Genomic DNA, 15,655 nt, shown 5'->3' with positions numbered 1-15,655 from the left:
GGCCAGAGAGAGGCCTGAAGAGTGAAGCAGGGATTGATCCGTTGCCTCTATGGCAGCTTTTGATCAGGACTTGCCTCTCTCTTTCTCTCCCAGTCTGGCCAGTAGCCACGCCTCCATTTCTCTCCAGGCCTCCACCAGGGCTGCTGATCAACCCCGCCTTTCTGATGAGGCCCTGTTGATAGGCCCAGAGATGCTGACTGGAATAGAAACCGACCAATCAGAACCAAATCTGGGTGAACTGTGAGGAGACAATGGCTGCCTAGGAGGTGGAGCTTTTGACGCCGACTGGCATAGAAACTGACCAATCAGAATCAAATTGGCCAGCAGAGGAGGGCAGTTGGGGGCAACCAGGCCTGCAAGGGAGGGCAGTTAGGGACAAGATCAGGCTGGCAGGGGAGGGCCATTGGGGGTGAGATCAGGTCGGCAGGGGAGGGCAGTTGGGGACAACCAGGCCGGCAAGGGGAGGGTAGTTGGGGGCAAGATCAGGCTGGCAGGGGAGGGCAGTTAGGGGTGATCAGGCAGGCAAGCAGAGGGGTTAGGGACAATCAGGCAGGCAGGCAGAGGGGTTAGGGGCAATCAGGCAGGCAGGGATCAGGCTTAAACTGGCAGTCTGACATCCCTCAAGGGGTCCCCAATTGGAGAGGGTGTAGGCTGGGCAGAGGGAAACCCCCCTCCGTGCACAAGTTTTGTGCACCGGGCCACTAGTGTAATAATAACAGTTTCTTTTGGTTAATATCTTCTGGGTAGCTTTTCTTTTGGCTATTTTTATGCTCAAGTTGTTGGGTCTAAATTGCATATAGCTGATTTTTTAAAATATAGTCTACATATTTATTTTCACTGGTGAGAACAATTCATTTCTATTTACTGTGATCATTGCCTTATTTGGAACTTCTACCATCTTACTTTGTGGTTGCTATGTGTTCTGCTTTTATGATCTCTCTTTCTTTCCTGTTATGCTTCTTACAGGTTATTATTTTTAAAATTTATTTTATTTCTCTTCTTTATTCTTGCAATTGTATACCACCTATTTTTTTCCCAATGGCTATTTTAAACTTTTTGATACTGAATTAAAAGTTGAAATTTTCTCTATGTAGTCTTTTTTTCAAACAACAAAACACATTATAACACTGAGTCTGGCCAACTCCATCCAATCTTTAACACTGGCATTGTGCCGTATTTTGTATCTGTCTGGTTTATTTGTTTGAAAATGTAGACATTGTTATTTTATACATTTAATATTTTTATGTTGACTGAAATGTTTAGCCCATGGATATCTTGTTCATCATTTAATATTGCATCTCATACTCTTTCTAGGATAACATTCCTTTTTTCTGAAGTTCCTTTAGTGAGTATCTGTTGGACATAAATTCAGTATTTATTTGTTCTAAGTTATTTCACTCTCATTCTAGAAAGAGAAAAAAAAATGCCAGATTTTTCTTCTGAGCACTTTGAAAATACCCTTCCACTTTCTTCTGGCTTCCATTGTTAAGAAATCTACTGTTGATTTTATTTATGTCTACATAATTATGAGATTTACTGAAGGGTTATTCTAAAATATGACTGTAAGTTTCCCCAATTGGGGGATTTATTGGGATTTCTAGTATGGTCTAGTATATCATCAATTTGATAAATGTTTTAAGGGAAACAAAAAGGATGAAATATTTTTAAAAGAAATGTCAATTATCATTCTAATAATTATATCTATTATTTAGAGTGTTCTATGGCCCCACGAATTTTATATCTAATTATTTCTCAAAAATTGAACGTGGAAATAACATGTCCCAACACTGTTGCGCTGCTTGACTTCCCCTGTCTATAGCAGTTTCTGCTCTGTATATGTCAACACCTTACTGTTGGTTCTATTATCAATTCAGCATGAATAGTTGCCGGGGTTCTTTTTCCCAGCCTTTCAAAGGGTTCAGCATTCTGAAGAAAGGCCTGCGCGTAGATGATTAAGAAGGAGTCCGTGGACGAAAGATATTTTTGAAAGGCATTGGGGGTCAGAGGAGCTTCCAGCTGAAGGAGCTAGAAGGCTCTACCTTGACCAAGGACCCGTGCTTTTATTCACAACCTGTCCTAAGGTAAGGTGGAAATATACACTTCAAAGGGTACAGTATCAAAGGATATACAGAAACATTGTCAGTTTCGGGAATAGCCTACAGCTATTCAGGTGTTTGGCCAACAGGAGGCAATAAAATACCCTGAGCTGTCTGGCAGTTAACAATCCTATTCAGGTTTGGGGCAAAAACTACATATGTGGCTCACCCTTGTTGAGCCTCCCAGGCTTCACCAACCTTTTGATAAAACTCTTGTAATTATTACATGCTGGAATTGGTTCTCGGCAAATAGTGAATTTTATTTTTCTTCTATTTTGTTTTGGAATTATGTTTCAGTGGATAGTCATGGTCATGCTCCCTTATTTAGTTGTTGCTTGCCCATCCTTCCTTTTATTGATTATTTTTGCCATATTATTTTGGATTATCTTTTGTCTATGATGTTTACTTAGATATTTCGGAGTGGCCACATTTTAATCTGAAATGTTTAACTTACAGATATCTTTGTTGAAGATAAAAAGGTCAAATAGTGAGTTTAACCTTTTTTAAAATGTCTGGTTATATATGATATAGTCACATGCTCTGGGTTTTATGCTCAGTTTATTTTATGCTGTTCCCTTTCTTAAAATTTATCTTTATTGTTGAAAGTATTACATATGTCCTCTTTTTCCCCATTTTCTCCACCCTTCACCTCCTCCCCGCTCCCCAAGGTCTTCATGGCACTACTGTCTGTGTTCACTGGTTATGCATATATGCATATAAGTTCTTTGGTTAATCTATTCCTGCCCCCTTCTCCCCTTCCCTTTGAGATTTGTCAGTCTGTTCCATGCTTCTATGTCTCTGGACCTATTTTGTTCATCAGTTTATTTTGTTCATTACATTCCACGTATGAGTGAGATCATGTGATACTTGTCTTTTCTCTGACTGGCTTATTGTGCTGCTTCCTTTTTCTTGTCTTTCTCTATATAGACATTTTATTTGCTTAGTTTCTGCAGTGATTTAGTTTCTACTGATTACTTGAAAATAAACATTTAATAAACATACTGTAATATGTGCATTTAATTTTTTTATATATCAGTGCCAAAGTGTTACCATTGACTTCCTCCTATGAGAGATGAGAAATGTAGCTTGCTTCATTTCCTCTCTTCCTGCCACCAAACACCCCACCGTCTTGTTCTAATCAAAGATAATTCGGATTCTTCGCTCAAACAGGGTACTAATACACGCTCTAGATATTCTCCTTAAAAATGGTTTTGAATTAAACAATGCTCAAGTAATCTCAGTGCTTACTGCTATCATTTTGTACCACAGCTTCCTCACTTTTGTGATCTCTAATTTTCTTGTTCGACAAACTTTTTTCTTTTTTTCAGAAGTGAGTGTGGGCAGTGTATTTCCTAAGAATTTGCATATGAGAAAGGAACTTTAGCACATGACCAGTCATCTGGCTGAACACAGGGTTTTTTAGTGGCAACATTTTCCCTCTAGAAAACTTTCTCCATTTTCCCTCCAGGCATTTCACAAAGGAGGGACGCGTTTTATGTCCTGAGATGTTTTACTATATTGATCGTTTAAGAAGATACACCAGGTCGAGATGCACTTGTCCTTGGGGAAACAGTGAGGCTATGAGAGCCCTGTAGGGCCTCTCCTTCCCCACCATTTCTTCTCTGTTGTCTCCTACAGAAGAAGCCAGCCTCCAGGACACGGCATGCCACCCGCCTCGCTGCCCAGACTAGAGAGAAGGCACGGCAACCCTGGGTCATCTGGTTGAACCTTCTGTTTGAACTGTGCATCCAGGAGCAAATGCTGTGGCTTCTAATTCTACTGGTGGAGCCCAAAACTATGTTCAAAAAAAGAGAAAAGCAATTCAAGTGTCATGGCCCTCACAGGCCACAAGTTTACTTTGTCCCCATCATTCACCTCTTGATATTGGTAACAAAAATCATTGTATTTCCCCTCCTTCCAAATTCTCGTGTGCTTCCGAATCTGGCGTTTGCTGTCCATAGAGGTGCATGCCTCTTAACCTTGGCTCCACCAGCTTAAAAACAAAAACCCTTTGGCATGAAAGCAGATGGCGTACACTCATGGCATAGTAATGGACCCCCTTTGGTGTTTGCTGGGGGCACTCTGGTTTTCTATGCCATCTGCCTCTGGGGAGGATATGACACTCACAAATGCAGCCACTGTGCGATACGGGTGAGACCCTGTTAATTACACTGCACAGTAAGGCTGTCGCCTGTAGGTCCAGCCTTAACCTAGGTTTTAAAACCTGCCTTTTCTCTAAGCACGGGAAATTTTTTAATCTTGTTCTCACTAAAATCAGGCTCTTGTCCTGTAGCCCCGCTTCGGTAACCGAGTTCTGCCCTAGCAAGGCTGTATCTCCTCAAGCAGGTGTCTGTTCTGCCGGATGCCAGGCCTCTAGGGTTGGGAGTGCTGGCCCTAAACTCCAGTCCTGCCACAGGGTGATGTCCACTGCCCGGTGCCAGACGGACGGCCCTGACATAAGCTCTTCCTGCCCAGTCGTTCTCAGCCCTCTGCTCTCCCAGCATCTCTTGGTTATTGTCGGTCCATTTCAACAGAGCCTGCTCCTTTCCTTCCAAATCACTCTGCCAGACCTCAGTGACGGACCGCATATGAGGAGTGTGTGCAGGGTGGTTTCATTCCCAGTCATCTGGTACAAAAATCTGCTCATTCAGTGATGACGGTGCCACTCCACAGCACATAATTTTACCTCCTTTTTGCATGTAAGTAAGTCAACTGTACTCAGAGGTGCTTTCCATTTTTTCTAACTGCCCTCCCAAAGGAAACCATGAATGCTCATTCCTCCACCACTGAGTGGCACAAAGAGGAGAGAAACGCACGAGTCTCCATTTGTTTTGCTGGCATCTGGGTAAACCTCAACAGTATTTCTACTTTTCCAAGGACTCAAAATGCATTATTAATATATTGGCAATCTGTGTCCTGTTTAAGTCGAGAAACAGCTATAAAACCCAGAGGAGACAAAATTTTCCAGAAATTATCTCTGAATAATCCTTTTGGAAAGTCAAATAAACTTCTAACACAAGCATTCTGGATAGACAGGGAAAAACAGACCCAGTCATTAATTTGAAATTGTTGACCAGACCATAGTAGTGGTATGAAAAAAAAATGTGTGTTTATTTTATTTAAACAAATACCACTGTCAAGCACTGTTTTGTTTTTAATAAATACGCATAATTTACAAATGAAAACATTTAATTTTTACAACAAAATAAGTACTATTATTATCCCCATTTCATAGATGAGAAAACCGAGGCACAGGGAAATTCTAACATGTCCATGATAACCCAGTAAGTGGTGAGGCAGAAGCTCAGATCCTGGCGGCAGGCCTGTGTCTTTGCATCACACTGAATAGTAAGGTTGGGAGTGCAGGCCAATCTGCATGGAGCAGCCACGGGGACTAATATTTTTTCGTGGAGCCTTCCACAGATTTGAGATTTTTAGATTTTGTGTGGTGCTCATCTCATTGAAAAGAGCAGTGCTTTATGCACCTTTGCTCAGGATTTTGGGAAGTACAATAAAAAAATGAAAATCAGCCACTGGCAAGGGAAGGCAAAATGAATGTTCACAGCTTCCTCTTTGGGAAGGAAATTTCCTAAGAACGTATGATTCATCTGGGAGATTATAACATTTGAGGGAATCATAGTCAGAGAGTTATTAAATTTGAAATTAAAGGGTAAGAAAGAGCACACGATCCAGAAGTAATTTTCTGCAGAAAAAAATGTAAATCGCTCTCGCTGTGACCCTGAAGTTCACACACCTCCAGCAGTGACAAAGAGCTGTTCGCTTTGCAGTCAGTGAAATTAACTCCATCTCCTGCGAGGCGTTTCTAAAGGTAGCACCAGAAAACGCATTTTAAAATGTATTCGTTTCTTTTCTTTTTTTACATTTCGTAGCTCCCTGCTTGTCCTTGGGGATTTGTCTCTTTGAGCACTTTGTCACTGGGTGCCTGTCCCTTGTGGTGCGTGGAGGAGGCAAGAGTCACATGTATATGTTAGTGAAAGTCACAGGATGTGGGTGGCGAGGACCCAGCCCTTCAGTGCAAGATCGGCCCCGGGGCTTTTTGAGGAGCCGTGGCAGGGCCAGTGGAGGTCAGGGGAGGAGGAGAGCCCTCGGGAGGGCCCAGGCTCCTGCGGGAGCGAGGCTGTGGCAGGGCCCCCTGCGATGTGTTTCCTGTGCACCTGCGGCAGAGGCTGGCCCAGGAAATGCCAGTGGGCAACGGGGCTTGTTGCTTCCTTGTGTCTGGGAGACCAAAGTGTGGCTCAGGCCTCTCGGTTTGGAGAGAAGGGATCTCGACAAGCTCCTAGAAACCACAATCAACCCATCTATCAAACACGTATGTTAGAGAGTGGCTGTGCTTGTGGGGGGAAAAAAAAGTGTCAAAGTGAAGACTTTCTATATTTAATATTCTACTTTATTGACAAATACATTTTAAATATTCACAGAGAGATACAGACCTGATTAAAATGCAGAGTTATGCTAGCATCAACTAGATTATTTTTTGGTCCAAAATGCTAATATACAGGCAGTGTCTTTATTGAAAGCTGTTGGTACATTAACTATATCTGTAAGCAGCCTGCAGACCATAGGGAATGAAGGAGATGAAGTGGGGGGGGCGGGGCTATATCAATGCTACCTGCGAATGAGTAGGTTCCATCACTATTCAGCGTCTATGGTCTACTTTCCCACTGAGACAACATTTTACTTATGGTGGCGAAATACCACTGACTTCAGAAATGGGAATTAAAATACCCGACGCTAAGTCAGTATTACGGGAGAATCAGGCAGCTTGCAGCCTTGCGAAGCCATGGAGCGTCCTGGCCCCACTCCCAGGACTCACTCATCGGCTCCATGGCCTCAGGTAATCTGCTTGACCCCTGTGAACAACAATTTCCACAGCACAGAGCAGGGTGGACTGAGTTACTGTGTGAGAAAACGTGGGGGAGCTTTAAAGGCAATAGAGAACCGCTGAGAGCTCCCAGGAACTGCCCTCCACCCCCAAGAACTGCCCTCACAGAAGACTCCTGCCATCCACAGACATGTCACTCAGAGGCTTGCTTATAACATTCTGACATTGGAAAGGCTTTTTTCTGGGAGATCCAGGACTCCTCCATACCGGAGAAAATGCGGCTGTAGGGGCCAGCTCTGCCTGCAGGAAGCAGTTGGATAATCTCCTTTCCTATTCCACACCCACATGACATGAGTGGGGAAAATATTTGGAACACTTGTTTCTCCCAGGGGAAAAACACAAAACCATAGTCTATTATTTAATAACTGTTCATTAAAATGATGTGGCATCTGCCATAGGACAAGATTTTAAGCACTTTATGTACAAAAGACCTGATGTGTGAGCCACTTACCATGATGCACCGCTGAGTGCATTTTTTATTTTCGGCCATAAAACATATAAAGTTTGTGACTTATTTATTTTATTCTTTTTTTTTTTAATCCTTGTTGGCGTTTAGAATCCATAGATTAGGGGACTCCCTCTGGTGGCTGAATAAAATATCATTTTTATGTTAATGCTAACCAAAAAAGGAATGCAAAACATCTACATAGAATAATTTTCTGGAGAATAGGAGATTTTTTTTTACTTTTCAGATATGACACTCATCAGGGTATTGGTAATGATGAAGGAGGAGAAAGGGGAGGAGGAGGAGGAGGAAGAGAAAGATTCTACTCAACCCTGGCTTGTCTTGATGGCCACAGTCAGACGAAAACAATCTTGTCAAAAGCAAGCAGAGAAGGCAAAGCAAATTACACGTGTTTTTAAAAGCACAAAATATCAAGTGATTAAATATCAAGAAATGCAGCATCCACAACTTCCATTGTTGTTACCAGTACGTTCTCTCAACAGCTTTATTCTTTTGTCCAATGGTTTGTGTGTATTCACCCAGCACAAAACTACAGTTGCTTTTCCAGAGAAGTAATAACTTGAAAGTCTACTGGGTAGAAGGATTATTTCTCCCTCATTCCTTCCTAATTCTCATAAGGGAACAGGACTTGTCTGTTCGCTCTTCCTCAGCCCCTCTCTCCTTTCCCCTGATCAATGATGGAGGACGACGTTATCAGTTTCCTCCCCAGAGTGCAGTGAGGACCCTCACTGCGTGGGTCATGGTGGAGCTAAAAATGTCCTGCTGAAGCTACAGGGAGACTCAAATGTTTCTGCCACTGTCAGAGTTCTTCATCAGTTACATTTTCTTGGCTGATGTCGTAAATAGCACTAATCATGGTGGCAGGAGGGTGTTCTGGAAGTGGAGAGGGAGTAAGACAGTGATTCTTTTCCTGGAAAATCTTCCCAACATGGGAAGACCCCTACCTCCTCCCAATCATTCCAGCCTTCACCAAGTTCTCTGTGCTTCTTCTTACAGATGGTGTCCTGAGGGGCCCCATCAAGAAAGTAAGTCACATCCATCTCCTCTGGACCTGAATGAAAAGTTTTATTATCAACAGTTTAAAAACAAAACAAAAAAAAATTCAGAGAGAAATGGTTTCAAATGTGGAAAAATAAAATCATGTTTTCAGGTTTCTAAGATTGGCTTTAAGAATTTGAGCATTCTCAGAAATCATCAGACACTCTCCTGAGAGGACACCCAAGCTGCCCCCACTCCTGAGGCCGTCTATATTTACATAGGTCTATCTGTTTACATGTTCATCTGCACAGCCCCGGCTGTTTCTAGGGCAATCACAGCAAAAGGGGAAGAAGGAACATCTGTCTTACCCAGGTCACATTGCCTCGATTCCTCCTTCCCCCAAGGGCTCTCCCAAGTTCTTAACTGAACAGGATAAAAAAAATCTTCAGAGCTGTTCATAAATGTAAGCGCAACATTGAGATTGGGAACCACCCAGACATGGAAAGTTGGCAAACTTTAGGGACAGCCATGGGCAGTGAGGACTCACCCTCCTAATGGCTGTGTTTATTCCTTCCCTCAGCCTGTTCCCACAGTCACCTTCCCAAGCATGTTGCCACAGGACACTAGTAGAGCAATGTTTCTGTGGAGAAAAACATCTTTCCTAAGATCAACTGGGTTTGGGCAATGTTTCATATACTATTAACATTGGGAATGAAGAAGAATGGGAGGGGGAGAAGGAGCGAGGAATGTTCATATTTTACATATTAAGTAAAATTTTTTGCTTTTCCAGAGAAGCAAACTATTTTATTGTTCATATTAAGTTTATATTTTACATATATATATATATATATATATATATATATATATATTTTTTTTTTATTTTTTGCTGAATCTAAAATAAGAAAAAGGAAAAAGAGAATGTGGTGGGGGTGGGGGGCAGGGAAGAAGAAGTTTAGGCTGGGAGAATTTTAGAACATTCCAGAGCATACTTTAGGGAGAGCTTCACAGTAGAATTCATGTAAATGTAGTAACTAAGTGAACAACTAAAAAGAGGATTTCTACACCCACCCACACATATGAAGCTATATGAAAATTTCTCCAAATATATATATATATATTAGAGGCCCGGTGCTGTTGGACATCCCTCGAGGGGTCCCAGATTGGAGAGGGTGCAGGCTAGGCTGAGGCCTGAACCCTCTCCAATCTGGGACCCCTCGAGGGATGTCCAACTGCCTGTTTAGGCCCGATCACGGTAGGATCGTGCCTAAACGGGCAGTCCGACATCCCTTTCACAATCAAGGACTGCTGGCTCCTAACTGCTTGCCTGCCTGCCTTTCTGATTGCCCCTAACCCAGGGGTGGGCAAACTTTTTGACTCGAGGGCCACAATGGGTTCTTAAACTGGACCAGAGGGCCAGAACAAAAGCATGGATGGAGTGTTTGTGTGAACTAATATAAATTCAAAGTAAAGGAGCGGAGGGGAGAGCAAGAGAACCCTCTGCTCTTTCAGCTCAGCGGGCTGGATAGAACAGCCAAACTGGCTGGATCCGGCCCGTGGGCCGTAGTTTGCCCATGGGTGCCCTAACCGCTTCTGCCTGCCAGCCTGATCACCCCCTAACCACTCCCCTGCCAGCCTGATTGCCCCTAACTTCCCTCCCCTGCAGGCCTGATCACCCCCAACTGCCCTTCCTTGCAGGCCTGGTCCCTCCCAACTGCCCTCCCCTGCTGACCTGATCGCTCACAACTGCCCTCCCCTGCTGGCCATCTTGTGGTAGCCATCTTGTGTCCACATGGAGGCAGCCATCTTTGACCACATGGGGGCAGCCATCTTGTGTGTTGGAGTGATGGTCAATCTGCATATTACTCTTTTATTAGATAGGATAGAGGCCTGGTGCACAGGTGGGGGCCAGCTGGTTTGCCCTGAAGGGTGTCCTGGATCAGGGTGGGGGTTCCCTTGGGGCATGGGGCGGCCTGGGTGAGGGGCCTGTGGTGGTTTGCAGGCCAGCCACACCCCCCTAGCGACCCAAGCAGAGGCCCTGGTATATGGGATTTATTTATCTTCTATAATTGAAACTTTGTAGCCTTGAGCAGAGGCCAGGGCTGGCCAGGAACTTGGCTTTCTCCATCACCAGGGAAACCCAAGCCTCCTGCTCGCTCCATGGCCGTAACCATTTTTGTTGGGATTTATTTATCTTCTATAATTGAAACTTTGTAGCCTTCAGCGGAAGTCTGGGCTGGCCAGGGTGTGCAGGAAGCTTGGCTTCTTCCATTGCCGGAGAAACCCAAGCCTCCTGCTCGCTCCGTGGCCACAGCCATCTTGGTTGGGTTAATTTGCATACTCACTCCTGATTGGCTGGTGGGCGTGGCTTGTGGGTGTGGTGGAGGTACAGTCAATTTGCATATTACTCTTTTATTAGATAGGATATCCTATATAATAAAAGCATAATATGCTAAGTGTCTAAGTGTCCGACCGATAGGTCTACCATTCAGTCAACTGCTCGACCAGTCGCTATGATGCACACTGACCACCAGAGGGCAGATGCTCCGACTGGTAAGTTAGCTTGCTGCTGGGATCTGGTCGATTGGGACTGGGCGAGAGGACTGGAAAAACCCTGGAGCCCTCCCGTGGTCCCTCCCCAGCCAGCTGGCCCCCATCGGCCCAATCAGGACTGGGCGAGACAGCCCCAATAGGCCCTGATCACCAGCCAGGCAGAGGAACCCCACCTGTGTATGAATTCGTGCACTGGGCCTCTAATATATGTGTGTGTGTGTGTGTGTGTGTGTGTGTGTGTGTGTGTATATATATATATATATATATATATATATATATATATATACACATTCCACATTCTTGTGCCCAGTTTACAATTCTTACATGCCTTTATAATGGCATATGGGTAGTCACTAGACTTTAATCCTGGCTGCATATTATAATCACCAGAGGAACTTTAAAATGAAAAGCAACAATATCTGGGTCTCACACACAGTGACCTTGATAATAATCTTCTGAGGTCAGACCCAAATACTGATATATTTAGAAGTACCCAGGTCATTCATCAAGTTGCCAGCACAAGCTAGTCAAAGGACATCTCCTTCCCTCTTGGTTACCGCTCCTTGGCTTTCTTCCCACCCTCCGAGTCTTCTTTGCCCAATGTTGTGGAGGACACATCACCATGCCCCTCCCTCACTGAAAGCAGGATAAAGAGCAGTGGTGACAAGATAAGCAAATTCAAGGAGAGACAGGAAGAGCCAGCTGCTCTTCTGCACTCATCACCCAGGCTGCCATGGATCCAAGCCCTCAGGAGAGCCAGAAAGTGGTTCCCACACGCAACTGCGGCTCTTGGTCCATCCTGAGTGTAAGCAGAATAAGCAGTGTTTTTCTTCACCCTGAAATCCTCTGGGGAGGGGCTAATGTACACTTATACTGGCCCCACTGCAACTGCTGGGCTCCAGATTGGGTGCTCAGTGGGGCCGGAGACATTTGCCAGGGCTCTCCTAGCGAGAGCCCCGCTGGCCTCCTAAAATGCTGCTCCCACTCCTGGTCTGCCCCGCTCCTCTGCCGAATTTTCTTGGCTGCCCTCTAGGCACTGAAGCCTTTCCTGAACTCTAGGTCATGTTTGAGTCCTAGGACTACAGGCAATGCTGGTCAGGCCCTTCCTGTGTGTGCCTGTCCCTTGTGATAAGGGATCTGCCCCCAAGGCTTGGCTCTCTAGGGAAGACACGTGCCAACCACCTGGGCTCCAACTTTCCAACCAGAGATGAATCACACCTGTCTTGCCCCACCCGGAGGATGGCATAGCTCAGCATGCACACCCATAGATAGGAATGAGATAGACCCTTCACATTGCCTGCCCTCCACTGAGCCAGCCTCGACAGCAAGGTCACTGACCCCCAACCCAGGCATGGCTCCTTCTGGGCCTTCCAACCTAACCTCCATTGGAGATCTGCATCCAAGTGTGTAACTCTAAACACTACCATGAACACATCAAGAGCAAGTGTGAGAAACACAGTCTATAAACTCTAAAACCCATGCACGCTGTATATTAATACAGTGCCAATGTCAGATACACTATGTGCAGAATAGGAGCTGGGGTCTTCCCCAGGGGCTAAACACCATGACGAAGGTTGTTTCTAGAAGCAAGGTGCACTGAATTCTATAGCACCTGTGGCATGGGAGACCCAAACAGCCAGGTGAGCTGCACAAGCAGGAGCACTTGGCAGATGCAGGTCCAAGGTGCTTTGCTAGTGACCTGCTTTCCAAAAGGAAGCCCGTCATTTGGGAGGGGGGGGGGGGATGTATTTCCTGTATCTAAAAGAATATTGGCCAATCAAGATAAATAAGGGGTGCTTCAGTGTGGAGAATCAGCACAGAAAAGTCTCGGTGGCTTTGGGTTTCTCGTGCTGTCTACAAGAGGGCATGCCCCAAAGACATCTGCCCCCAAAGGGTTGTGCCATGTCACCACTGTATGGACCGGAGCAACGACACGCAGGCACAGGGCGCTCATCCTTGTTGCTAGATGCCCCAGGTTAGTAGGAGGGCAGAACAAGTCCGCCCTGAACCATAGGGTCCGCGCATTGCAGCTAAGCAGAAAGTGTGCCCGTTTCCTGCAGTGCGGAGGCTGGCTCCTCACTGGACCTGTGCATCACATCTATTCTCAGCCAGGCGGAGTCCACCTGCATTGACTATCCATCCAGTCAGCGTGGAACTCTTCCCCTATATGAAATTCTTTAGCCCTGAAAAGAAAAATCTAAAGTGGCCCAGTGATTTGATGACTTCTGTTAACATCATCTTATGCAAATAAAAATTCTCCTTAAAATGTTCATACTTCACTCACAGTGAAATTGTAGCAGCCAAACCAGTGCCTTCAACCCATGCTATTCTCAGGGATATTTGCACTTGGACTTTCTCCCAAGTCATGTTTCTGCCAAGAGCTTCTAAACTCAGTCATTACCAAGTGACTCATCGTCTGCAAGGCCGGTCCGAGGTGCATGGGATTAAGTCTCAGCAACATCAAGTCTCGGCCTCATGCACTCGTACTTCACCAGAATGGTGACTGTCTGCCCCTCCCAGGCATGGAGTCCGCTGCGTTCATTCCCAGCCTTCATGCTGCCCTCACATGCACACAACCACGACAGAGACCATCCATCCCTGGGCCAATTCCAAAAGGTTAGCTAGAACTGTCCCCTTTCTCTCTCACTTAAGAAATCATGTTTGAAATCAAATGAGTGACAGTGGTGTTGTTATAAGTACAGCCTGGAGCATGGCATGTTATGTCTTTAAAAAGAAAAATATATAATATCACAAACTTGCAAATATTAGGAACTCACAACATATTTCACAAGGAATCTGAACACACCAGGTGTGTTCAACGGAATATTATGGAAGCAACCCAAGTGCCCATCAGTAGATGAGTGGATAAAAAAGCTGTGGTACCTACATACAATGGAATATTACTCAGTCATAAAAAAGAATGAAATCTTACTATTTGCAACAATAGGGATGGACCTAGAGGGTATAGTTATGCTCAGTGAAATAAGTCAGACAGAAAAAGTCCAACACCATATGATTTCACTTATATGTGGAATGCAAACAACAAAATAAATAAACAAACAAAACAGAAACAGACTCATAGACACAGAGAACAGACAGATGGTTGCCAGATGGGAGAGGGTTTGGTGGACTGGGTGAAAAGGTGAAGGGATTGAGAAGTACAAATTGGTAGTCACCGATAGTCATGGGGATGTAAAGTACAGCATGGGTAATATGGTCAACTAGAGGCTCGGTGCACAAAATTTGTGCACTCAGGGTGGGCATCCCTCAGCCCAGCCTGTGCCCTCTCGCAGTCTGGGAGCCTTCAGAGGATGTCCGACTGCCGGTTTAGGCCCACATTGTCGCAGAGGCGGGAAAGGCTTCGCCACCGCCACTGTGCTCTGGCTGAGCAGCGCTCCCCTGTGGGAGTGCACTGACCACCAGGAGGCAGCTCTTGCATTGAGCATCTGCCCCCTGGTGGTCAGTGCACATCATAGTGACCGATCGTTCTGCTGTTTGGTTAATTTGCATATTAGCCTTTTATTATATAGGATAATATTGCAATAACTCTGGGTGGTGCCACGTGGGTGCTTGAAATATCAGGGGAAATACTTTGTAAAGTATATGATTGTCTGACCACTAATCTGTACACCTGAAACCAATATAATATAATATTGAATGTAAACTGTAATTAAAAAGTAAATTAAAGAAGAAAACTGTTGGCATGGGTTTCGGTGTCAGGCAATGGGATTTTTTACAGCGCTCTACACCTATGGCTTCATTCCGTCCTCACAGTGCTCCTGGGAAGTGGCTGTGGGCACATTACCTCCCTGCAGTGAGGAAGGGGCTTTTCAGCGTTTTCAGCATGAAAGGAGGGAAGGAAGGAAGGGGAGAGGGAAGGATGAAGGCATGTTTTCATGATTACATTTGCAAGGCTCGCATTCTAAAGACTTTTCCTTTATTCCTCACTTTTCCACCTACAATTAAAAAATGGCACTATTATACCAGTATTTCACACAGTCTAGTCTACAAATTTATTTTCATTTGTAATGCTTTATAGGAAATAAAAGATGCTGATTTAAATAAATTCTGAGAAATGCCGTATATCTGTCTCATGCAATGGCCTTTTGCATATTCAAGGTGCTGAAAGCCCTTCAGTAAAGAATCGTGTTTAATTTTGTTTCACTTGTGTTATGAACATTTATTTGACTTTGCAAAACCTTTTCTCTGCTACCTGAGATGCTGTCTTGTGGTTCAAATAAACTCACTCGCTTTTATTTGAAAGAAAACAATGGGCACTGTCTTATGAAAACCCCTTATAAAGTCTCCTCTTGGAAACTGACAGATATAATAAAAAAGAAATAAAAATAAGAAAGAAAATGTTTATCAACCGAATCTAGTAAATACTGCCAAATATAGTTCAAATCTCTGGCAGGAATTTCTACCAAATACAATAAATTTGAATCGGTGTGAAGAAAAAAACATCAAACATTGCTGGGCAACTTCCCTTCCCGAAAATGTGCAGTTTTCAGAGAAGCAACTAAAGCCAATCCTGGCAATTCTCACTGATACTGAGCAAAGGGGGAGCCGGCAGGGCCGGGAGGCCTGAGGAAACACTTCTGCCCTGGCTGCCCCGCCCAGGGCTAACTTTGTTATTGTTTCATGGTGTCAATCTTCTTAAAA

General features: G+C 44.5%; 1 long non-coding RNA gene across 1 annotated transcript in view; it reads right to left on the bottom strand.

Annotated features, from left to right (window-relative positions):
- Positions 1 to 7,536: 7,536 nt before the first annotated feature.
- Positions 7,537 to 15,655, bottom strand: part of LOC308236893 — a 79,858-nt gene continuing 71,739 nt past the window's right edge. The window contains exons 2-3 of the long non-coding RNA XR_013959345.1: positions 8,812 to 9,083; positions 7,537 to 8,516 (exon numbers count right to left, since the gene is read on the bottom strand). This is a non-coding gene — a long non-coding RNA (uncharacterized lncRNA). The remainder of the gene's footprint in view (positions 8,517 to 8,811; positions 9,084 to 15,655) is intronic.

This window comes from Plecotus auritus (assembly GCF_963455305.1).
Source record: "Plecotus auritus genome assembly, chromosome: 11".
Lineage (NCBI taxonomy): Eukaryota > Metazoa > Chordata > Mammalia > Chiroptera > Vespertilionidae > Plecotus > Plecotus auritus.
This window is presented reverse-complemented; position numbering and strand designations above follow the sequence as displayed.